The sequence below is a fragment of the Cervus canadensis genome, chromosome 22, assembly GCF_019320065.1.
Source record: "Cervus canadensis isolate Bull #8, Minnesota chromosome 22, ASM1932006v1, whole genome shotgun sequence".
NCBI classification, from domain to species: domain Eukaryota; kingdom Metazoa; phylum Chordata; class Mammalia; order Artiodactyla; family Cervidae; genus Cervus; species Cervus canadensis.
In genome coordinates, this window is record NC_057407.1 from 28,254,732 (window position 1) to 28,281,015 (window position 26,284).

Below are 26,284 nucleotides of genomic sequence, written 5' to 3' on the forward strand. Positions count from 1 at the left end.
TTGTATTTGTCTCATCATGTTTATTTGGTTATATTGACCCATCTGAAACATATTTGTAAATGTCAGCTCCGTTGATTCCTACATGGCTTTGTATTTCCAAAGAAAGATTCCAACTAACTGTAAATGTAATAGTAACCCTCTCTAAATGGGGGAAGAGTGTTGATGTCCCGTGAGAAATTACCAGGAGGTTATAGATGGTTTTTATAATGATATCTTCCCATCTTTCTTTGGGAAAGTTTAAAAATGTACAAGTTATCTGAAATGAACCTCTTCTAATAACTTGTATATATATATTTTTTCCCCCTAAATACATTCCATGGCCATTCTTGAGTTTTCTTTTTTCTTGAGTAAATAATCTTGGCTGTAGAATCTGACTCTTTTAGAAAGTCTCTTCAGATAGAAAATGGTAGAAGAGCTTAGCTTTAATAACCAGACTGCATAATCCTTTAGCTGAAGTGAGTTGTCTGTTTTGGGTCCCTTTGATTTCTTGCTAGAGTAGAAACTGCAGGAGCTTGTTAGCATCATTCTATCCAGGACATATAGCTTCCTAATTACTAGGGAAAATTGTAACAAGTCTAAGAATAGAATTCCATCTCACACATGGGTCCTGCAATCAGATTGGGAGGTACTCCTTCTTTAAACATTCCAACTCTTAAATGTGACTGATGCAAGTGAAGTTAAAAGAAAAGTAAGAGGACTTCCTTACTTCTTAATTTTTAAAATCCCATTACCTAATTGATCCATCCTGAAGAGTCCCGAGTGTTACTGTTCATTAAACAAAGTGACCTTTACCCGCCGGTGATTCATTTTTAGTCTTTGCAATCATTCCTATGCTCAGAAAGGACATCTTTCACTATTTCAAGTTTACTGTGAAAGCAAATGGGATGCTGTGTGATAATTGGGAAGCAATCTATGATCTCTACCAGAAAGAAGGAAAGAGATTCTTTAAAAACAAATTTTAATCCAGTTGTTTTATTATTTGCAAAGACTCTTGAAATTAGTGATGGAGTACTGAAACTGTGTCATAGAGAAACTGATATTAAAATTCTGTTTGGATAAAAATGATTGAAATGGTTTAGCAGAAAATTTTACTCTATTATGACTGAAGTTCTGAATATTGCCACACCTAATGTATATTTTATGTACCCCACCTTCCAAGTAAAGGCAAGTTTTTCTCTTGGAAGTAGATTGTACATTAAACTTTCTGTTCTGCTTGGGTGAAAATTTGCAACCAGTGGGTTTTTACAGACCTAAGGTTTATTTAAGATTTAAGTTGTCTGCTGTTCACAAGAATCATAATTTTTTTTAGCTATATCTTAGATTATTTAAAGTTATATGAATTAAGTAATAATAAGTTATAGAGAAATGTCTGTTTTATTTACTTTAGTAGTCTATTTTTTTAAGCTGAAGAATAGATTTTAGAAGAGATGACACAGATTTGTGTTAGTAGTGGTTTATGTCTAAATCAAAGGTAATGTTATTATATTAAAGTATATTAGTTGAAATCTATATTCCTATTAAGGCGATTATATCCGATGAAAGAGAAATTACCCAAGTATGTTGAAACATTATTTCCATTTCATTTTAAAAATGGACATCATTTAAAAAAGTTTTTATTACTTAAAATATGTAATTGTGATATGATTAAAATTGAAATCTATACTAACTGGTTTAATAACATAACCATTTTTCCTTATATGTTACTATGTCCTGGTAACACTGGCCCTAACTCTATCGCCCTATTTAGTTATGCTAGAAATATGTCCAAAGTTAAAACACAAATATATTGTTAGAACCCAGAGACTTAATCTAAATAAAAATCAACAAATGGTAAATGTATATTTCATACAGATTTAGTTTACTCTAACTTGTGCATTTTTATACTTCAGTTATATAAAGTAGCAAAGTATATTAAGAGGTATAGGGCATAGCAATGTGGATAGGTTTGGTAGCTGTTTAGACAGATTTTGTGTATAGTGTCTTTATGTGGAGGACCAAGCAGAAACATGATTCCATATAAGGTGGCATTCTAAGAGATTCAAATTACATTTTAAAGGAGAGTATCATATATATGATTACTTCAAATACTTAAATACTTAGTACTTTATAAAAATAGTTTGCATATTTTTGAAAGTTTTGTGGATGGACATATGAATCATTTATTACTGAAAGGTAAGTGAGAGAAAGATGGTTATTTTTTTCTTTTCTCTTTTATAGTTTTTAAATCATAAGCATATATTATGAAGTAAATGGTTAATAGAAAAGCAGTTAATTTGCTTAATCTTGACCCACATTTCTATGAATATACATTTTCAAGGCAGAACAGTGAGTGTACTAACATGCATAATGACGCAGATGATATTGAATAGATATTTTTTCTAATAGTATAGTCTTAGTAAATTCATCATTTAATTTTTAAAGATTTAAGTTGCTAGGACAGAACATACCTGCTTCTCAGTGGAGGTAGATGTGTGCAGTTAGACATTCTCTAGCGTGTGCCAGAGAATCCTGGGTAAATCTTTCCCGTCTCTCACTGGTTTACAAGAGCTTGATAGAAAAATCACACACACAAACTCCGGTTACGAACATTTTTGCTGTTGGTGCGTTGAATAATTTTGAAAAGCTCAATTAGTATTTTCTGGTTAATCCCCTTTCTTTTGCAGAATTATACTTAAAATATGAAGGTTTATAAAGCATGTTTTAAATTGTCGACCGTTTCTAGTAAATTTAGGACTAGTGTTTGGAAGTCATAGGGAATGGAAATTTGCATTACTTATTTCTCATATGGTTGTCATTCTGTCCGTAAATTCATGAAACTTTGCAGGATTAGCCTCTGGTTTCTACATTGATTTAATTAATTTGTGATTTTTATTCCTATTATTGGTTTTTATTTTAGATGTCATGGAGTGGTTAATTTTATTGTTGTATGTATTCACATATTGGATATATCCTCTAGGTTTCTTAAGAACAGCCCTATTCAATTGGGTATTGTAATTTAAGGATGTTTCTTTGTCATAAATTAACCAGTATCTGAAGTGCATAATATATATTTCACAGTAGTGAAAATACGCACTCTGTATTTCTCACTGTGAATTAACAAAGTATATCATTAAAAACCATTAATGGAAGTAGTTTCTGCCACAGGTAGTTTTATTGACAAGCAAACCTGAGATCTGAAATCTGACCTGGATCCTTTTAGACACAAACAGAGGAACTGGGATTGGCCTTGTGGACACAGTCTCATGGCTGAGGAAGCATCACATACCAACCTCTGCGTCTTCATCCGCACATCCATCAAGCATGCATTTTCCCTGTCTCATCTCTCTAACTCGGACTGATTATGAAAATACCTGATTGCTCTGATCTTGAACTGGCAGGTTCAGCAGAATTGCTCCCCCTGCATGGACTCTGACAGTGTATAGTTGAAAACAAGAGTTTATAATTTGAAAACATTTATCTATTTAGAAATGTATAGGGAATTTTCAAGGATTTCCCTCTCTGCCTCCCTTCCTTCTTTTTTTTTTTTTTTTCTCCTTGGACTTAAAAAATTTAAAGCCAAGGTATTCTCTTGGGAATAAATTGTATATTGAAGTTTTCTGTTCTCCTTAGGAGAAAGATTATATGAATTTGAATGGAAAAAAATAGATATTTTTGGTAACTTCAGGATATCTTCTTTTAAATAATTTCAAGAAATTTATTTTTAGATTTTTTTTTCTTTTTTTCCAAATCATCTCAGATAACCCAAGGAATTAGATTACTGCAGAATGAGAAGTGATGCTTGCTATTCATCAGGTATTAAAACACATTTTTGCCAGGGCCCTCTATCTTGTGAACTGAATTCACATTGGTATTTTTTTGGTCGTTGATTTACGGTATGGCATCTCATTTAGATAGTGATTCTAGCAACCCAGGATGGATGGGTGTTCTGCTTTCTTGTTACCCTGTCCGACAATCTATATTCCAGGAAATTTCACTAATGGAGGAAAGGGTGGCTGGCTGAATTGCTGGTCTTTCTCTGTAATTTATGAAATCTGCTGCTTGGTGTTGAATTGTCAAGGTGTGGCTTATTCTTTAGGTATAATACAGAAACTTGAAGAAGGTGTGTGGAGTTATGAGTGAGTTGGTAGGTTATATTAGAAGAAGGAATGGCTCCCAGGCCCCATTATGCATTTGACTTTCTTCCGGATTTATTTGGGCAGGAACATAGAACCTTATTAGCTTCATATTGACCAAAAGAAGCGGGAAGAGATGCAGTGTGTCTCAGTTTCGGCTTGCCTTTTATCCCCTTAGTTAGGGAATCTTGCTAGAGGTGCTGACCACATAAGAAAGGAAACCTGAGAATTCTTCTAATCCCATAGTCCATGGGCCAGCATATATTTTTGTTACCGGTCAGTGTGACTTACATGAACATTCTGTGAGTTTCAATTTCAGGACTGTTTATGAACTTTGGTGTCCTTTTGTTTTTGGATCAAACACCATGTCTACAAGGCCACATCTTCTCTCGGGGACAAAGGGATTCTGTTTCCAGGTTTCACAAACATCTTTTCATCCTCCTACAGACTTCCTTTCCCTACAGAGCCTTTGAATCTCTGGATCGTTATCACTTTGTGTTCCATGTCACACATAAGGTAATTTTCTTTCCCTTTAAAACTCATTTTTGTTGGAACTCCACTCGGTATTCTGTACTGACCTATATGGAAAAAGAATCTAAAAAAGAGTGGATATATGTATGTGTGTGTGTGCTCACTCATGTCCGACTCTTTGCAACCCTATGGACTGTAGCCCACCAAGCTCCTTTGTCCATGGAATTTTCCAGGCAAGAACACTGGAGTGGGATATATGTATATGTATAACTGATTCACTTTGCTGTACACAAGAGACTAATACAACATTGTAAATCATCTATACTCCAATAAAATAAATAAAAAAATTATAGACAGTCCTTGTTAACTGAGAACTGGCCTAAACAGTGTAGAGGGGGATCCAGCAGGACACTAGCTGCTAACAGTCCAGGGCTCAGCCTTTCTGACTTCTGCTGCTTTCCCGCCTACAGTTCCCTTCTGTGGGAGCGAGGTCTGAAGAAATGTATTTGGCAGTTTTGATCAGGTAGATGTAAACCCTGTCTTTATTTGTTCACCTTTTCAAGTGAAGTGAGACAAATTGTTTCTTTTCTTTCTGAAAGAGAAATATCTTGTCTGTACTTTTGAGAATATTGCTTTAAACTTCCTGTTCCTAGACTTTTGGACTCTATGGGAGAAGGCGAGGGTGGGATGATCTGAGAGAATAGCATTGAAACATGTATATTATCAAGTGTGAAACAGATCGCCAGTCCAGGTTGAATGCATGAGACAAGTGCTCAGGGCTGGTGCACTGGGATGACCCAGAGGGATGGGATGGGGAGGGAGGTGGACGGGGGGTTCAGGATGGGAAACACATGTAAATCCATGGCTGATTCATGTCAATGTATGGCAAAAACCACTACAATATTGTAAAGTAATTAGCCTCCAACTAATAAAAAATAAAGGGAAAAAAAAAAAAAACAAACAACTTTCTGTTCCTTAGGCAGAATAGGGACTTCTTACCCTGTGTACTGGAAACACTTAGATCATTCTGGTGATATGTGTGCTCGTTTGTCTTGGCAGTGACTGGCAACCCATTTGCTTCCCATGCAAATGTGATGCATACCATACCACCGTAGGTAAGGAGTTAGTAATCTACGGGCTGGCACAAGAAAGTTCTCCATAAAGTTGCCTTACATTGGGGAAATCTAAATCTAACTTAACCCAGGCTAAGTAGGGCACCCATCTTAGTAAATGTGCATTGATTAATGTCAGACATCTTTTCTGCCTCCGCTGCTTTTAGTAACTAGGAAGGAGCAGTGAATCCTGGCTGAAAGAAAATCATCTCTGCTTAGATTTTTGGGCCTGGCCCACTTGCAAAAGCAGCCCTGTGGGGAGCAACTATGTAAAACAAAGTAGTCAGCCTTGATATAGCTAAGCCTATGAATTAATTCTACTTTTCTGGAAACACTGAAATATCAGCTGTAATTCCATATTCATTTGGTAACGTGCATGCTTGTGTATATGCTAAGTCGCTTCAGTCGTGTCCAACTCTTTGTGACCCTGTGGACTGTAGCCGACCAAGCTACTCTGTCAATGGGATTCTCCAGGGAAGAATACTGGAGTGGGTTGCCATGGCCTCCTCCAGGGAATCTTCCCAACCTAGGGATTGAACCCATGTCTCTTATGTCTTCTGCATTGGCAGGTAGATTCTTCACCACTAGCACCACCTGAAAAGCCCCTCATTTGGTAATATTGGTACACAAGATGGAAGTGATTTCTTCCACTATGAGCACACAGCCATTTTTCTGTGGCTGCGGGGTACCATAGAATCTGGGAGGTGTGATCTCAGGGTGTGGGTCGGGTCCGCCGTGCGCAGTGGACATCTGAGCCATGCAGGTTTGGGAGGAGGGTCACCTTCTCTCTCGGGTCAGGGATTTATCTCAGTGGGCTACTTTGCCATCACTGAAGTCACCTTGTGGGTTTACATGAAGGGCAGCGGCTCAGCCCCTCTTTTTCTGCTGATAAAAGAAGCCATACTGAGAGGTGCAATCTCTTCTAATTTACACAGTTCTCATAATCCTAAAACTGGAGGTCCAGGTAGCACTTAAGGACAGTGCTAAGGTCTAGGGCCTTGGAGTGAGAACTGAAAATTGGAGTGGGTCTTTTTTTTTTTAAATCTACCTTTGAGTGGGAATTTCTTTTCAATATGATGCGACATGTAGCACATGCATTCTTAACTGGGCTGATATTGTCTCCCAGGGGAGCAAAAATTGGCTCTTGGAAGGCAAAAAATATAAGATGTTATAATGGTTTGTGATCCTCTAAAGCAGGAGTCCCCAACTTCTGGGATCTAATGACTGGTGATCTGAGGTGGAGTTGGCATAATAATAATGGAAATAAAGTGCATATTAAATGTAATGTGTGTGAATCATCCTGAAACCTTCCCCTTCTTCACCTTCCCATTCATGGAAAATCATCTTTCACAAAACTGGTCCCTGGTGCCAAAAAGATTGGGGACTGCTGCTCTAAAAGGGCATAGTACATAAGCAGATATATGTACCTGTTACAGTTTCCTTGGTTGGGGATTAGAGGAGAGATAATTAGGGGGAACAAGAATGTCTAAAATGGCTGCTTAAGGGGGTGGTGATGAAAAAACAAAAAGGATTTGAGAAACATTCCTGTTTCTGTGCTGAGTTCCTGTTCGGCATCTTTCTTAACTCCCCTCTTTATGTTCTGTTTCGAAAACACTTAGGCTCTTATGGCTGTACCACCTGCCTTCCAGATAGTCTGTGTCTCCCAGAGAACTGTTAGACTCACAGTCATGGTTGGCATGTCCAGCATCAGGCAGTCGTTACTAGTGTCCCCATTTCACAGATGTGGAGACTGAGGCGAAGGGGTCAAACAGCTCATTGGAATTGGATGAAGCAAGTGGTATAGTCAGGATTTGAACTCAGTTGGATTTCATGGCACTAATTTCTTCATCATTGGTGGTTGTTCCTCTTCTAGAGTGAATGACCTGAAAAAGTTTAGGAGGCAGAAGTAGCAATGTTTAACTTCTCAACTGACATGGTAGCCTGGTACCTTCAGCAAATATAGGAATTAACTGGTGTAACTGTGGTATGCCTAAAGCAACTTCGAGGAGGACGAGCAGTGACCGCACGGACATTAATTATTGGCTGTATTAGATGGTAAGCTGAATCCCTTATATCCATTATCTTACATGTCTCTGTAGCAGCCCCGTGGGATAAGTAGGATAAGCCCAATCTTCCCCATGGGGAAACTGATGCAAAAAGAGATTGTCACTGAAGTCACACAGTTAGACTCCTCAGCCTACGTTGCATGCGTGTGTGCTCAGTCGTGCCTGACTCTTTGCAACCCCTGGTGAACTGTAGCCCATCAGGCTCCTCTGTCCATGGGATTCTCCAGGCAAGAACACCGGAGTGGGTTGCCATGCCCTCCTCCAGGGGATCTTCCTGACCCAGGGATTAAACCCGTGTCTCTTGAGTCTCCTGCATTGGCGGCATATTCTTTACCACCGTGCACCAGGGAAGCCCACCTTATCTACTTATCAGCCTCCCTTATCTACGTATAACCACATGCCTTGCTTCCTGTCTGTTTCCTATGGAGTTCAAGAACAATCTCTAAACATTTCAAAAAATCACCAGTAATGGACTATGTTAGAGCCAAGTGGGAGGTCGAATAGAACTACAGAGGAGTCTCACAGGCTTAATGGAAGGACACATGATCTTAAGCATTTGAAATTAGTAAGGGGACATCCATATGGGGTAATTAAAGTGAACCTCTGAATTGCCACTACATGCCAGATGGAAGACCTGGACTACAGAAAAATACTGCCTAGCCACGTTGACCACTGTGGTAATTTATAGTTTCATTATAGTCATCATTATTGGTCAGAATATTGAGATGTTCTATAACAACATCCAGAAATCAAAACTCAAGATGATTTGCATTCTAAAAAATCCTGTTGGCCAGGCTTATCTTATTGGCCTAATTCATATCTTTCATAGTTCTGTGTGTGTTAATAATATATTTACATTGTTGTAAAGGATTTTTGAAATACTCACTTTGGTAGAGTCAATACATGTGTTTTAATATTAATTTTCTCCTGGGATTATGGTTGCATTTACAATTTTTCTTCCCCTGCCTCATTGCAGTATTATTACTTCTGTTGTATTTTAGCACTTAAAACTGGAACTTCAGTTCTGGTTGTTTTTCTCTTTGCTTTCAAGTGAATAATGTTAGCTGTCATAAATTTTATATTACTGTATGTTAAGGTCATGAATCTTCTTCACAAATGTTACCTACGTAATCCTAACAATTAAAAAAGGGACTTAGATTTGAAAGACCATCTTCTATAGGTATGTTCTTGAATAATAGAGATTGTGGATATGTGTAAGCAAAATCTAATTTTAACATTGCCCTACTAAAATAAGGGAATGGGATCAGTGTTTAAAAATATGTAAATTAGTAGGTGGTTTTGCACAATTTTAGAGCTGCAATCAGTACTAGTGTCTTGGCTCTTGCCCTGAATATGTCTCTTGTTATTGACTTCTTTGAGCATCAGCCTAAACTTTAAGGAAAATTTAACTCCCAACAATACACTAGTCTTTCAGACCCTGTTTATAAAGTTTTTTTCCTATTAATTTATAGTTTTGCAAAAATGAGATGAATTAAAATTGGAGCATATGAAGCAGATAAAATAGGTTATTAAAGTAGAGAATGGTCCTAGAAAAAGAGTTGTAATCACTGTTTTAAAAACTAGACAATATTCTAGAAAAGGACCTAGATTGTTCTATACCAAATTATTCTTACTTGTTACATCTGGAATGAGTTTTTGGAATTGGAGATACTGGTGGTCAAAGGCTTTATTTATTTTTTAACCAGGAGGGTATATGCATACATTCTTAATATAATTAAGTGGGCTTCTCTTAATGCATTTTATTAGGAGTCTTAGGGAAGTTTTCTTGGCCTATAAGTCTTTTGAGCAGCCCAGTTCTTCTGTTAGGTGAATTTACTAGACATGTGCACATTGCGTAACTCCCTGTTACATGGTCTTCCCTAAAGGAAAAATAGCAAGGTGTGAGGATCCCGAAAATTAAAAGTTAATAAAAAGATTTGAATCACCAGTTTGTGAATAATTTTAAAAAGTTAAGAGGCCCAACATGAAAAGCAAACTTCAGATTTCTACTACCATACACCAGGCATAACTTTGTCATAATCTCCCCTGTTGGCCCGGAGTTTTGTATAATTAAAATTTAGGAGCTAGATATTTTGTTGAGACTTAATTAGAAGCGACAAACCAGAGACATTCCTGCTGGTTAGGAAAGGCTTAAGAAATTCTTATTGGCTAAATTACAAATATGTAACATTTTTTTCAGAACACTGCATGGTAGTTCAGACTGCCTAAAGGTGACAAGATTAGGTCTGTTTTTCTAGTGAAGTAGTAAAAATTAGATTAATAAGTACCAGCAAAGAACCTTTTCTTTTTTTTTTTTTCCCCGAAAGGAATCTTACCTTGAGTACTTCTGGCTGTGGAGATCGGTGCTTTAATTAGCCACATGTTCTTTTTACCTCCTGGGAAATAAGTACGGGATAAAATTGGGGATCAAGACATAGACGCACATTGACTTAGCACACGCCGCTAAGTAATTCATCAAGGAATGTTGGTAATTAGTCCTGCCTCTTTCAACTCTTGGCTTATTTCATAAAACCAGTTGATTTAAAATAATGCCTGCTGATTTATTACCAACACGTTTCAAGACTGAGACTTGGCTCTTAACAAAAGCAATATTGTGCAGCGATGGAAATGCGCCCTCTTGTTTTTTGTGTTTTTACAAATTCTGAAGTCCCCTATTAACTTTGTTGCATTTTCTTTTACCCCATTCAGCATTTTCTTGGGCTTTCTTTTGTCTCTTGGTGAAGAAAAGGGGGGTGCAAATTAGAAAAAAAAAATTCCAGGCTCTTAGGGGTTTTGGATGTGAGGTGCTTGTCAGAGTATATTGACTCAGTGTGATTTGATGGAATTTAATTTGAATCCTTCGTCTGGTAAGACAGGCTGTCATGATGGCCTTTGGTCCTCCTGCATTGTTAAGTGTTTGGTGATACTTATGACAGCCAGGTTAATCTTAAAAGATTGAATTTATGAGAAGTACAGAACCTTATGACTTCAGCCTTGTAACCTTGGTATCCAAACACTGCACTCAAGTATTCTCTGGATGCCAGATTCCCCTTAATGCCAGTTGATGTACTTCATTATGCTTTGAGATGTGACTATAATCAGCATCCTTGTTGAAAAATCTGGGATTAGATTAGATGACTCAAAATTGGAGCATCTGAAGCAGATAAAATAGTCTGTAACACTTAACTGGGTGACCTTAGACACATTTCCTGTTCTTTCTGTGTCTCAGTGTCCATATCTGTGAAAGAGAAGTAATAGTGTCTGACCTGGAGAATTTATGTGAGGGTTAAATGAGATAATTCACCTAAAGCAGCATTATCCAATAGAATGTGAGCTGCATGTGTAAATTTAAATTTTCTAGTTATTGTTGTTTAGTCACTAAGTCATGTCTGACGCTGCGATCCAGTGAGCTGTAGCCCACAGTAAAAAGAAAGTGATGCCATCAGTTTTAATCCTGTGTATTATTTAATTTAGTATATCCAAAATGTTATCATTTCAACATATAATCAATATAAGAATTACCAAGATTTTTGCATTCGCACTTTTTTTTTTTCCATATTAAGTCTTCATACTGAGTCTTCAAAATCAAGTGTGTATTTTACACCTATAGAAACATTGCCATTCAGATGCTAAATTTTCATTGAATTACTCCATCAGTTTTGATTTTATGAGATTTACAGTTGAAAAGCTAGATTCCTGTCCACTCACTGATTTCCAATAACTAAGGTAAATATAAATCTTTAAGTTAAAATGAAATTCTTAAAGAATTTAAAAATTTTTGAAATTCTTTAAATTTTAAAGAATCTTTAAAATCCTCGTCACACTGGCCACATTTCCAGTGCTCAGTAGCCCATATGGCTGTGGCCTCTGTATTGGTACAGATCTAAAGCATTTAGCACCAGGCTGGGTAGATGGAAAATGCTCAGTCAAGGATTCTGCTGTGTTGTTGTTTAATAATGAATAATATTGGTATAGTAATTATTACTCCCAACTCCAAGTTGCCATCTTTATTTGCTGCCATTATACCTATGCAACACTATTGCTTTCCCACTGCCTTCCTCCCCACCAAAAAAGATCAAACCATTTTTAGTCATCATTTTAATTCTCACAACCCTTTGGAGCCCAGGTTAGCTGATATATCTCAGATGTGGTTGATATTTCCTGTCAGAATACCCTTTCCCAGGAGGGCACAGTGGAGTCACGCTTGGAAATACGGCATTTGGATCCATCTCTGCCAACCACCTTCCATTCAGGCCTGAGCCGTGACAACTCTTAACTTGTTGGTCACACATCTTACTCACACTCTCAATCCAGTTTCTTCTCAAACCTACACACATCACACTTAAATAGGACCTGTGCAGTGTGTTCAAGCTGACTAAAGCCTCAGGAACATATAAACATCTCATCAATGTTCGTGATCCAAAAAGAGACATTGAAGGAAAAGGACATCAATTAATCCTAGTTCTTCTTTAAATATATATTACATAGTAGCTGAATGAACAAGTAGGATATTGAAACCTACTTTTTTTTTTTAAAGGAGTTTTATACGTGATTTTTACTTTTGTTAATGTTGCTAAGGATGTCTCTTTTCTCAGTTAACCTGCAGTATATTTTTAGGAATTTTCTGCATAGCTGATAATCCCATGAAACGGTTTTTCCTCCTTTTCTTATTTACCAGGCACCCAGGATTTCTGTTTTGATACTAGTTTCTGACCATTTATTAAACCAGAAAAAAAACCCACATCTGAAATGATAATTTGTATTTTTTTAGATACTTTGTCATTCTTAATGCAAATAATGAGTTGATTATACTGGAATTAGTAAACTCTGTTGGAAAGATTTAATGTGTTCTTCATATAAAAACTAAGAGCCTGTCAAGTTGCATTTTTGTTCAGTTGCATAAGTGAGAAAATCAAAGAAGTAAAAATATTAACCATGCAATGAGTTCCAGAAAGAAAAATCTTTCTGTTGTCAGAAGTTATGATTTCCTGAGTTTGGAGTTAACATATTTTCTCAATGTTTATTACTTATTTATTTATTACTTATTATTATTATTATCTTAATATTATAATTATCTTAAAATAATATGTTAACAAACATGCATGCCACTGTAATGTTGATTTCAATTTTCTCAGTAGCTTTCCAAATTTATATTAATATCATATACCCAAAGAATTTTTCCAGTTCATTAATTACAAAACACTGATAGAATTCATAATACAATGTTAAGAGTATGGGATGTCGTGCTGATTTTTACTGACACTTAGGACCCCTAATATCTCACAGATAGGAGAGTTAGGACATTCTGGGAGGACATTTAATTTTGATGTAAAATTCTCATTCAGCTTTACATGAATCTAAGGTGTATAGAACTTAACTTTAAAAGGTGTTTCTGGCAAAGTTTTCTGTAGCTCAGTGGGTCTCAAAATGTAGTCTGGAATCTGGATCCCCTGCATTATGTGGGAGCTCTTTAGAAACGCAGATTCCCTGAGTTCACTCCAAACCCATTGAGCCAGAGGACAGAGCCCATTAACTTATTTTAGCCAGCCCTCTGGAAAATTCTAATGCAGACTCATGTTTGAGAAGCACTGCTATAGAAACCTGGAAGTTAATATGTAAGAAACATAAGAAAAATTGAGAAATGCTAATGCAAATAAAGTCAGCCTCTTAGACTTAAAGTAAACATATAAAGAGTTATGGAAAATCTCCAACAGTGGTAAAATTGGTAGGCACTTCATTTGAGGAGAGAGGGGAAGAGGAAGACAAGCAAAGGAAATGTTTCTCTCCGGTAAAGTTGATCAGCGGAAGTTGCAAAACATCCAGTAGCTCTCTGTAGAGTCTTTTGTACATGGGGTACATCCCATTATTTGCAGATATTTTCACAAAGTTGATAAAACTAGATTAATCATGCAAAATCGTGGGGCGATGAATTGGGGATAAAACAATAATAAGAAACTAAAATTATACAGTGGTGCCCACTTTAAGCTATAGAAGCCATTGTGACTTTGTAGGAACTCTGAGTCATGAATGAATCCATTTGTCCACAAACATTTATAAATAAACTATCTATCTCACTTACCTAGACATCTCTTTTTCAAATAAACATTGATGCCACCGCAATGAACAAAGTAGAAATTGATACCAAGGCTATATATTTCATTTTATTCTTTATTTTTACACATTTTCTTGATCAGCAAAAACGGAAAGCACAACTCCTAATCAAGCAGGGCCTGGAAGTATTTGACTTTAAAAAAAATGTTAAGAGCTACTTCTTTTTAGGAAACTTTCTTAAACTCTCAAGTGTCACTTCAGCTCTACTTTGGAATCTACTTTCCTCTTTTTCAAATTGAATGTAGTTAATGGTAACACAGAATGCTCTTTTCAGAGTCCCAGGGACCCTAACATCTATCATTTCACAAGCAGCAGGCCCTTCATGGTCAGTCTCTGACATCAAAGGTCTTTACTGACATGGCCATAGTCTTCACTTGGCCTTTTACACTGGACCATTGACATCAACAGAAAGTGTTTTCCTCTTCTTTTTCTTTTTTCAGTATTAGTGTTCTGCTGGAAGGCAGTATATCCAGTGCATGAAGCCAGCTTGCCCCCTGGGTTTGAATAAAACAAACCTTCATTTTTGGAAGCTCCACCGGAAAGACCAACTCTTTCTTTTTTTTTTTTTCTTTTTCTTTTTATTTTTTTCCAGTGGGTTTTGTCATACATTGATATGAATCAGCCATGGATTTACATGTATTCCCCATCCCGATCCCCCCTCCCACCTCCCTCTCCACCCGATTCTTCTGGGTCTTCCCAGTGCACCAGGCCGAGCACTTGTCTCATGCATCCACCTGGGCTTTGGTGATCTGTTTCACCATTAGATAGTATAATGCGTTCTTTTGAAATATTTCCCACCCTCACAATTCTCCCAACAAAAGTTCAAAAAGTTCTGTTTCTGTATTTCTGTTTCTCTTTTTCTGTTTTGCATATAGGGTTATCGTTATCACCTTTCTAAATTCCATATATATGTTTTAGTATGCTGTAATGTTCTTTATCTTTCTGGCTTACTTCACTCTGTATAATGGGCTCCAGCTTCATCCATCTCATTAGGACTGGTTCAAATGAATTCTTTTTAATGGCTGAGTAATATTACATGGTGTATATGTACCACAGCTTCCTTATCCATTCATCTGCTGATGGGCATCTAGGTTGCTTCCATGTCCTGGCTATTATAAACAGTGCTGCGATGAACATTGGGGTGCACGTGTCTCTTTCAGATCTGGTTTCCTCAGTGTGTATGCCCAGAAGTGGGATTGCTGGGTCATATGGCAGTTCTATTTCCAGTTTTTTAAGAAATCTCCACACTGTTCTCCATAGCGGCTGTACTAGTTTGCATTCCCACCAACAGTGTAAGAGGGTTCCCTTTTCTCCACACCCTCTCCAGCATTTATTGCTTGTAGACTTTTGGATAGCAGCCATCCTGACTGGCGTGTAATGGTACCTCATTGTGGTTTTGATTTGCATTTCTCTGATAAGAGTGATGTTGAGCATCTTTTCATGTGTTTGTTAGCCATCTGTATGTCTTCTTTGGAGAAATGTCTGTTTAGTTCTTTGGCCCATTTTTTGATTGGGTCATTTATTTTTCTGGAATTGAGCTGCAGGAGTTGCTTGTATATTTTTGAGATTAATCCTTGTCTGTTTCTTCATTTGCTATTATTTTCTCCCAATCTGAGGGCTGTCTTTTCACCTTACTTATAGTTTCCTTTGTTGTGCAAAAGCTTTTAAGTTTCATTAGGTCCCATTTGTTTATTTTTGCTTTTATTTCCAATATTCTGGGAGGTGGATCATAGAGGATCTGCTGTGATTTATGTCGGAGAGTGTTTTGCCTATGTTCTCCTCTAGGAGTTTTATAGTTTCTGGTCTTACATTTAGATCTTTAATCCATTTTGAGTTTATTTTTGTGTATGGTGTTAGAAAGTGTTCTAGTTTCATTCTTTTACAAGTGGTTGACCAGTTTTCCCAGCACCACTTGTTAAAGAGGTTGTCTTTTTTCCATTGTATATCCTTGCCTCCTTTGTCAAAGATAAGGTGTCCATAGGTTCGTGGATTTATCTCTGGGCTTTCTATTCTGTTCCATTGATCTATATTTCTGTCTTTGTGCCAGTACCATACTGTCTTGATGACTGTGGCTTTGTAATAGAGTCTGAAGTCAGGCAGGTTGATTCCTCCAGTTCCATTCTTCTTTCTCAAGATTATTTTGGCTATTCGAGGTTTTTTGTATTTCCATACAAATTGTGAAATTCTTTAGACCAACTCTTTCTAATGCTGGAGTCCTTGATTTGCACACCCAGCACATGGACCGAAGTCCAGCCTTAGAAGAAGCATAGCTCACATAGAAGCCATGCAGTGCCCTTGTCTTCCACCTAAAGACATGGATTATCTTCTTACCTCCCTTCTCTTAAGAGGAAGAAATCAGAAGTATCCTAAAGATACCTCTTGGAAGCTTCTGCACTGATCATGAACCTTGTTTCCCATACCTGCTTTACTTTTCTGTTAGGGTTTCCATTTTTCAGTTAAAATTCATTCAAAGGACGCTTGCCTCAAGGTGTTGATTGTATGCCACATCTGCCCTCTGGTTGCTGTCTACATGTTTAAAGGCTTCAGCCCTGAAGTGAGATGGGCAGCGCCCAAATCCTTTCTGAACCACAGTGCCCTTGTCTGCATGAAAAGGATAATAAAAGTCCCTACCTCATAGGGTTACTGTGAGAAGTAAGTGACATGATGCTTGCAAAGCACTTAGCACTGTGTCCAGCACAGTACTTATTAATTCTGATCACTGCCATCAGCATTTCCACCACAGTCACACACTAAGTCCCTGGTGACTGAACCACCAATGGGTTCTTGAGAAATGCTCAAAACTTTAATGTTTTAGCAAAAAATGAGGGAAGTTGATCTGGAATTAATTTCTCTAGACATAGATGGGGTATATAAAGTTTCTTTTGACCAATGATTATTGAGTTACATTTTAGCAGCAAGGAATTTTTGTTCTTAAAAATCACCTGATTATGCAGGTTCCCTTAACAGTGATTTTTTTTTTTAAAGGAGGGCAGTGTGATGCTTGACCACAGTTTTTAAATTCTCCCCAGATTTTACCCATTACTTAAAATTCTTAGAATTTGATTTGATGATTGATAGCCAAGTTAGGCAACAGTTAAATCCCTACCTGTAGAAAATTCTGGGAAAAGTGGTTAAAAGTGAGGCTAAATTTTGAAGAAATATTAATAGGTATCAAAGGCTGTGATTCTGAAATTAAGCTTCAGCTTATAGGTTGAGAAGTCATCAGTTTTGGATCTGGAACTCTGGTTAAAAATAAGTGATCATATACAATTTTATTAGCTGTTCACTTTTATAAGCATTGTTATTTTTAGGCAATTAGAGATTCAAAATACATTTAATCACAGCCTCTCATCTCCGAGCCCCAGGGCCCACTTTGTAGAGCCAGTCAACTGAAGCGAATCATTATCTGTGTTCAGAAAGTTTTCATCACTCACCAGATTGCATAAGTATTTTTATATAGTCTGTAAGTGCTTTGATTCATATGCTCTGGGATTACCTGGCTGCTTCTTTACATGATCTGCCTGTTTTTCCCCCTAGTCTAAGATCTTGCTGTCCCAGTACCTATTGCTTATAACATATATAATTTTAATCTTTTTTGTTTCTTACCTTTCTGAAGCATGTCACCTTGAGTATTCTGTACTTACTACTAACTGCTTGCTGACCTTTATTTTTGTTTTTAAACCATTTATCTTATTTCTATGATACGTACTATCTTGAGATAAGAAGAAAAGATATTCCCTTCAACCTATCTTACAACATTGACTCCTTAACAGTCGACACTTCAGGCCTGAAATCAAACATCCGTGAATAGTATCCATGCCCAGGTGTGGATCCATAGTATGACCTTGGAGAAGTTGCTTTCTGGGCCCCAGTCTCCCCATCTGACTAGCTAGTCTGAGCCTTACTGACATCCAGTGAACTGTCTCTACTTTTTCCTCAAGAGGTGACCGCCTACAGATGACTGCAGTTTCATTCACATTAAGATGAAGATCACAAAGGATGACTTAAAAAAGTCCTTTAAAGAAAGAAACATTAGGATTGTTTTAAATAATAGATACCCAGAACAGTTGTCATAATAAAGACCCTCCAGTGTCTTTTTGCTTAGAGTTTCGCAGTTGTTTTTCTCCCTGAGGGTGGCAAAAAGTCACTTGGCAAACCTCTTTTGTTGTTACTTTGTTGTTTTATTATTTTTGTCTTTGTGTGTTTTGAGTATGATGGTGATGATAATCCTGGATATCACTTCTTGCATCTTTGAGACTTTTCCTGAAGGCCTTTTAAGCAGAGACTCTGAGCATAGACTTATTAGAAATAGATGGTGAGGAAGTTGACCAAACTGCCACGAGTTTTTTATACAAACATCTTAAAATCCATGTTAAATATTTAATTCTTAGGTTTCCAAAATCTGTAGCACAAAAAGCCATTTCTGACATAATTTGTGGTTACAGAATGTCCTATAGCTTTGAGTTCTACTTTAAGCAGAAATGAATTGAGGCTGAAGGTGTCCATGATTGATGAGTGAGCACCAGGGCAGGAGCGTGTGATTCACTTCTGTATACATATATTTATTTGGTTATTTTTTCTTTTAGTTTATATACTAATACTCATTTTAATTCTCTTGCGATAAAGAAAGAATTGACTGTTTTTCTCTCAATAGCTTTGCGTTTTTTCAGTCTTTTCTTTCCCCGCCCTTGGAGGATAACTTTGTAGATGTTAATCTCCCTCCCTGTCTCCGCTTCCCTTCCTCCCTCCCTCCCACTGTCCCTTCCTTCCTTCTCTCTTTCCTTAAATGCACAAATCTGGAATTACACGCTTGCCTTTGAATCCCCAGCTTTGTCATTAAGCTGTGTTAATTTGGGGCAGGTAATTTAGTCTCTAGTCTAAACCTTAGTTTCCTCATCTAGAATATGGGCATAGTGTCAGTGTGTCCTATTTTGTTGCAGTATGTTTTTTTAATGTGAATAGCTCCCATCTTTTTGGCAGATAAAGAACTCACGCTGCTGTAACATGAAATTCCTTTTGTTCCTTTTCCACAGCATGTAAATGTTTGAAGCAGTCCAGGGTAAGCTTTATGATGTTTAAAGAGAAAGCCTTAGCTGTCGATGAAGACTTTACAATAAGCCAGGTATCTGTTCAGTACAAAGCATCTGCCGTTCCTGCAGTTTTAGGAGCATTTAGGCTTCAGAAACTGCTTGCTTTTCCATGGTTCTCCATTCTCTGCAAAAGATTTGAGTCCAGACCGTAGAGACATCTCTCTCTGTATTATCTAAATGCACTCACAACAAAGGCTGTAGCCAGGATCAGATTTTCATTTTTGAAGAGATGATCTACATTAGAAGCACTTACCATCCAAGATCTACCTTTTTGAAGGGAGGGAAGCCAAAGGCTCAAGGTTGAAAACTGTCTGTGAAGCTGGCTGCAACCACCAGTAGAAATTTAACCAGCTAGTGTGGAATTACAGTTAACTGATTGTCGTTACGCATGCTCTGGTTACAAAGGTCCAGAGGTTTCGAGGAGTTGCCCCTCATTTTCTCTTCTCCTATATGCCATGTTATTCATAGCGTGTGATTCTGCAGAACGTGACATTTTTCCAGGACTTATAGATGGAGTTAGAGCAGGAACACCTGAATCAACGTCAGAGTTGTGATCATGTAATGAATTAATGTATGTGAAGTACACAACACAGCTCCTGAGGTGATTGCCTTTGCACAGAGTCTTGAAGGACAAGTAGGCAAGAACTCTGCACAGATATGAGCTGGTGCCCTCCAAGCCTTCGAACGCTGCAGTATTCCCTTTTTCCAGGGATGAAGCCTGTCAGGCTGCCCTTGGGGAGGTGCCGTGGGCACACAGAGGGACTGCAGTCCTGCCTCAGAAGGTGAGGAGACAATCCTTGGAGAGGTTTGTGCTGAGGGCAACCTTGAAGAACAAGTAGGGTCATTCCAGAAGGACTTAGGACAAGGGAGCCTGGCGTGAGGAGAGGCATGAACCCACAGTATACCTTCTGGATTCTGGGGCGAAGCAGTGACATGAAAGATAGTGAAAGATGAGACTGAGAGGGCTTTGGGAAGCGAAGCTGGTTTGGGTGAGCAAGGGCCACGTGATAAAAGGCCTGAGGCGGTTGGATCCAGTGTAGCGGGTCTTGGGTAGGCACTGATGACATGCGTTGGTGTTTGTTTTCCTGTGTTTCTTCACTTATTTTCATTTTAGAGAAGGGAAGGGATGTATATCAGGTGGTTATCTCTGGGCACTGGTGGAGGTGGGAGATTGATCAGTTTTAGAGGAGTATGATTGGAGTGGGGAGGCTATTGCAATAATTGGGGGAATCAATCATGAAAGCATTGACTCTAGAAGTCTTTGGAAACATAGGAAGAAAGCATTAGTTTAAAAAAAATTAAAGGATAAAGGGACTGGAAACTTACTAGAGAAAAAGGAGAAGGAAGAACACCTAGTGTTATATCCATTTTACATACAAGGAAGCTGAGCAGAGATTAAGAAATTGGCCTAAACCAGGGGACTGCTTTACAGGAAGTCCACCGGACAGGTTCTGCCTACTGCCAGTTCTGTAAAGTCTTCCTCGAATGCAGCCAGGCTCGTTTGTTTTCATACGGTCCACGACTGCTTTCACTCTACAATGGAAGGTCAAGTAGTGCAACAGAGAATTCATGGCTAAGCTCTAATACTTACTAAGCTAAATATACTTAAGCTAAATATACTCTAAGCTAAAATACTTACTGTCTGGGTCTTTGGAGAAAAAGTTTGCTGACTGCTATTCTCTGTGCATGGTTAAGTGGTAGACTTAGGATTCAAATAACCTAGAGTTGAGATCTTATCTCTTTTGTTCACCTCTGAGCATTGGGAAAGACCCTGATGCTGGGAAAGATTGAAGACAGGAGGAGACGGGGAGGACAGAGGATGAGATGGTTGGATGGCATCACAGGCCTGATGGACATGAGTTTGAGCAAGCTCTGGGAGTTGGTGATGAACAGGGAAGCCTGACGTGCTACAGTCCATGGGATTGCAAATAGTCCAACACGACTCAGCAGCTGAACTAAACTGAGCATTTTACATTATATTCAGTATGTAGTAAAACCTCATTAAACAACTCTTATTGAATGAATGAATAAATGAATGAAAAAACTAGCAAAGGTAAATCACATCACAGAAATGATGCAGCGTTGACCAGGTACCACATAAGAGAAGGCCATGGTGCTACAGGAGCTGGGAAGATTTGGTGTAAAGAGTCAGAGAAAGTTTTCCTGTCTTCACCTGGTCTGTGGTCTGAAGAGTGAATAGATTGTTCAGTTTGACAGAAGGAGCTGCTTGTGCAAAGGCCCCGTGGCAGCAGAGAGCCAACAAAGAACATAGACAAGGATAGCTGTGCTGGGGGTGAGAGTGAAGAGATGGGCAAAGTTCTTGTGATCTGGATACACGTATCCCTTTACTTCTAGAGCCAAGTCTGAACTTGAGACTTTTGAGACTCAGTAGTGTGTGTGTATACACACACACATATATATGTAGTAGTCTATAGTCTAGTACTTTTATCCTGAGAGAGTTATGAGCTCACTGGAGAGAGTGTTGTGAGAAGAGAGGTGCAGCTTGAAAAGAACTCTGGAACACACAACTAGAGAAGGACAAGGTACGGAGAACCTATGAAGAGATGTAAAACCTAGGAGCAAAACTTGGAGAACCTAATGTCACAAAATAGTTTTGAGTTGGAAGAACAGCTGATCAGTTGTAGACACTTGGGCAAGTCTTCAAGTGTCCAAGAAGTGAAGGATTGAAACATGTCTATTGGATTGTTCCACTGGAAGGTCAGCTGTGACCTTTGAAAGAAATAGGCTGAGAGCAGTGGAGGAGGAAAGATGGAGCTGTCATTTGTAGGATGAACAGAGAAGAAAGGGAAATGAGTATATATCCATTCAATTACTGACCAAATAGTTACTGAGCATCTATGTAGTAGGGATCCAGTGTTGATGAAAACCAGACATAGTGCTTGTTCTCCTCCCTCCCTTGTTCAGACCCTTTTCTCTTTGCTCCCATGGTTGGCTGATCCCTTTCCCAAGACACCCACTCCTTCTTTGCTATTAAAACATTTAGGCATGTAACTTGGTTGGCCAGGAGCCATTGTGAGTCTTTGGGGCAACTTGAAGAAGCCTTACTGTAAAGTTGTGGAAATAGACTTAGTCACACAGTTCTCCAAGCACCACTCCCAAAAAACAAATGGACAATTTAAAACTCAAGTGTGAAGGAAAGAAAGAAGGTTCTGTGAGAATATACAGCCAAACAGCGGGGAAGAGTTTGTGCAGGGAAGAATTCCCTGAAAGTGATCCTGGAGCTGAAAGAAGCGTAGGTGTCAACTCTGTGAGGTCTCGTGGGGAGGTAACATTTCAGGATGTCAAGGGAAGCTTATGGCCGGGCTCTGTGGTTCCAGAGGGCTTGGCAGCTCCAGGAAATAAGAAAGTAAGTCTGGGTGGTTGTGGGCAGAGAGTGAGGCTGGGCATTGTGCAGTCCAAGGCTAAACGGCAGGCAGAGCCACCAGGGCCTTACCGGCCGTCTTTAGGATTCATGTCTTTAGCCCAGGAGCAGTGAGAAGCCATGGAAGGGTGTTGGCCAGGGTCAGCAGACTTAAGTTTTAGGAAGTGTTGTCTCCTGTTGGTCGAGAGAACGTAATCCTGTTATTCCTTCTGAGCTATCATGGGCAGGTAATCTTTAGAGGGGGTCTCGTCTTGGGGTGGGGGTCAGGGGTCAGTCCATCCTATGAGTGTGCACCAAAGCTCTTCAGGCAAACACCGGCTCTTCTACAACCCCTGCTGCGTTGGCAGGACAGCATCAGAGTTTCTCTTGGAATCACTTGGAGAAAATTCACCTGAAGAGAAGAATGCCTTTGTTGACTGTGTCAGTTCAGGAGGCCTGGATTTCTGGATCAGCCAATTGTAGGCAAAAAGAAGGTAAAAATGCAGGCGACTTCTGACAGAAATGACTTTAAGGGCCACTGGCTTTATTTAGCCTGGAGTTTCCTCTGGGTGGTGTCCCTCCTTGGGATCCGACTGGGGACATGACCTCAAAGCAGACATGTGTTTTCAGAGATTTGCCCACTTCTGTACTTCTGTTTTTAGACCTGATGAATCAAGAAAGGCTTGTGGAGAGTAACTTAACATAATTTCCTCCAAGAGGTCTGTGTGTTAACAGGACTTGACTTTTGCTGGCATTGGGGGAGAGGAGGAATGATGGATTTTCAGAGAAGTTCCTGGCGGGCAGTGGTGGGGGCTTTCTCTGCCACCTTTCAGATCACAGTAAGTGGGCGACCCCTTCCTCTGATCTCAGTTAAGGCTCACTTTGCCCAGCCCTGTTGCACCTGTGTTATTTTTTGCATCAATAATAGATAGCCTTTCTCCACAAAAGTAAAAACTGTGATGCTTCCTGTCTTGCTTGTCCTATCTTCTCCTGTTTCTAAACCCTCTTTCTCTCTTTTTTCCCCAAGAGTTCCTCCTTAACTAGTTTTGCATAATACAGGTGGTGCCTTCTTTTTCTGAATTTCTTTTCATCCTTCCTGGTGCTGTTTATCCAAACACCTCCCACAGCTTTGTTCTCTGTGCTTATCCTGGTTGACTCATGAGGCGCCACTGGCTGACACTTGGTAAACCAGTGACCTTGTTTTTGGGCTAAAGTTGACAAAAACTGATAGAAGAGGATAAAAAAGGGTGGATGGAAGCATTCGGCCAGCTCTTTCTTCATTAAGGAAGAAGCAGCTTAGGTGAATATAATAATAGGAAGCTACGTTCTGAATAGTTGGGAAATATTTGACTAGATACTTTAAGAACAAAAGTAACATAATTAAAGCATATAAAGGATGAAGGGCAATGCTCCCTAAGGGAAAATGTGATAGACAGAGTAAAAAGGGATTATACAGTGTCTACTTTAGAGATAGCCCTTTCTGGGAGTCCTACATTTGTTACTACTGAAATTAGAAGAATTTGCCTGGGAAAGTAATACCTACATAGGAAAAGTGGATTTAAAATATGTTAGGCACTAGAAGTCCCGTTTTGCACATCTCCCCAGAAAAGTTGTCTCAATTAAAAGGAAAAACAAAACAAAAAGAAACTTGTGAGGATGGAATGAGATATGTGTGAAGTACATTGAGATCTTTGGGTGAAGTTGTTACAGTGTAACTTTATATCTATGACTTGGGTTTTGATTGTAATTTCAAGCATTATATTCTTAGATCAGCTGGATAAAAGAAATAGCTCTTTAACCAAATTAGCAGTAATAGGAACCAAAGTAATTAAAAAAAAAAAAACAACTTGTGATCAGTCTTTTTTTGTTGTTCTTTTTAATACAATTTTTAAAGTTTCCACTCTGTTTACAGTTATTGCAAAGTATTGGCTACATCCCCCACGTTGTACAATACATGCTTGAGCCTATATTACCCCCAGTGTCTTACACCTCCCACTGCTCTTCCCTGCTCTTGCCTCCCCTCCTCTGACTGTTAACTACTAGTTTGTCTGTGAGTTTGCATCTTTTTTGTCATATTCACTAATTTGTTGTATTTTTTTATTCCACGTGTAAGTGATAGCACACAGTATTTGCCTTTCTCTGTCTGCCTTATTTCAGTAAGCACAGTGCCCTCCAAGTCATCCATGTTGCTGCAGTTTGCAAGCTTTCATTCTTTTTTATGGCTGAGTACTATTCGAGTGTGTGTGTGTGTGTGTGTGTGTGTGTGTGTCCACACCCTCCTTATTGATTCAGCTTTTGATGGACACTTAAGTTGCTTACATATCTTGGCAGTTGTAAATAATGCTGCTATGAGAATCAAAGTGATTTTTTAAAAATCCATTATATCTTCAGGAAGATTTTGCCTCTGTGTTAAAATTAGTAATATTTAACTTTAATTTTAGCATTTTTCTTTAGAAAAATAGTGTGTTATTAAATATTAAATAGTGTGTTATTAAAAATAGTGTGTTATTAATAATGCAAGTATCCTGGCTCTTTTTTTAAATTATGATTTTTATAACAGTTTTTACAGTCTCCATTTTGCCAAAGTTGAGATAAATTTCATGGATTTGAGCACAGTTTTCTATTGACAAACCCAATTTTTTAGCCATTATGCCCTTGCCTCGACTCTGGTTCATCCTCCATCCTTCTCCCAACCTGCATGATTCAGATATCTTTATGAATGGCTTTGTCAGAGTGCACTTGGAGTGAATAGTGCATGAGCCCATGGAGGTTAGCTATCACTTAATTATTTTTCTGCCAATGGCTCATGGTCTAATCACGTGTTTGTTAGGACACTTGGTCCTGTTGTGAGTTGCTTCATACTTCTTTATAAGTTGTAATGAGATGAACTAACTAAACTGTGAAAACAAGCATTTGCTTGTCACCACCTGTCTCATTTGGAGAGTTACAGAAAAGCCTGGATGGCACTTTGAGTTTTCGAAACACAGTGTATTTTGAGTTGGCTTTCTAGCCTATAAAATAGATAACCAACAGGGACCTGCTGTATTGCGCAGGAAACTCTTCTCAGTATTCTGTAATGGCCTATGTGGGAAAAAGAATCTAAAAAAAGAATGGGTATATGTGTATGTATAACAGATTCACTTTGCTGTACATCTTCTGAAACTAATGGAATATTGTAAATCAACTATACTTCAATAAAAATTAAATTAAAAAAAAAAAAAAACTCATCTGCTGTAGGCAGTTAGCTGACTATTTATCCCAGTGTGAGTCAGCCTTAGAAATGCAAGCATCACAGATTTGGAGTTGGCCCCTCTGTGCCTACATGTGCCTACATGAAGTATGAAAGGGTTAATTGCTCAGTCGTGTCGGACTCTTTGTGACCCCATGGACTGTAGCCTCTGTCCACAGAAATCTCCTGGCAAGAATACTGGAGTGGGTTGCCATTCCCTTCTCTGGGGAATATTCCCGATCCAGGGATTGAACCTGGGTCCTCCCGCATTTCAGGCAGATTCTTTACCGTTGGAGCCACCAGGGCCGACCCTAATAGAAGGAAATGGAGCTCTGGCCCAGTCTGGCAAGGTAGGGGCAAGCAGTAGGAATGCTGGTTGCTTTGGAACTGTTTGTATTGGAAATTGAGATGTGTCCCCAGTCCAGCTGGCAGTGGAGAAGGGCCTTGACTGGTAGTTTGTTGCCCATGGTTGGTGAAAATGAAAGTGGATAGGTGGCCACTGGTGAAATTGAAACCTTCTACAGCAGAGTCATAATATCTGTGAGGGAGAAATATGTTGTGTGGTTGTTCCTTTTTCTTATTTTTTCTTTTGTTTCTCCATTGATGGGTTCTTTCTTATGCATCCTCATCTTTCCATTTATATAAGTTCATGATCTTTTCATACTTAATATGTTTATTCTTAAAGTTCAGTTTTGCATGAGGACATGGATCTTGGCTTATTGCTGGGGCTTC

At 38.6% G+C, this 26,284-nt stretch overlaps 1 protein-coding gene across 5 annotated transcripts in view; it reads left to right on the forward strand.

The window, feature by feature from the left end:
• MITF (melanocyte inducing transcription factor) overlaps window positions 1–26,284 on the forward strand; it is a 224,935-nt gene that overhangs the window by 134,697 nt on the left and 63,954 nt on the right. The window lies entirely within an intron of this gene.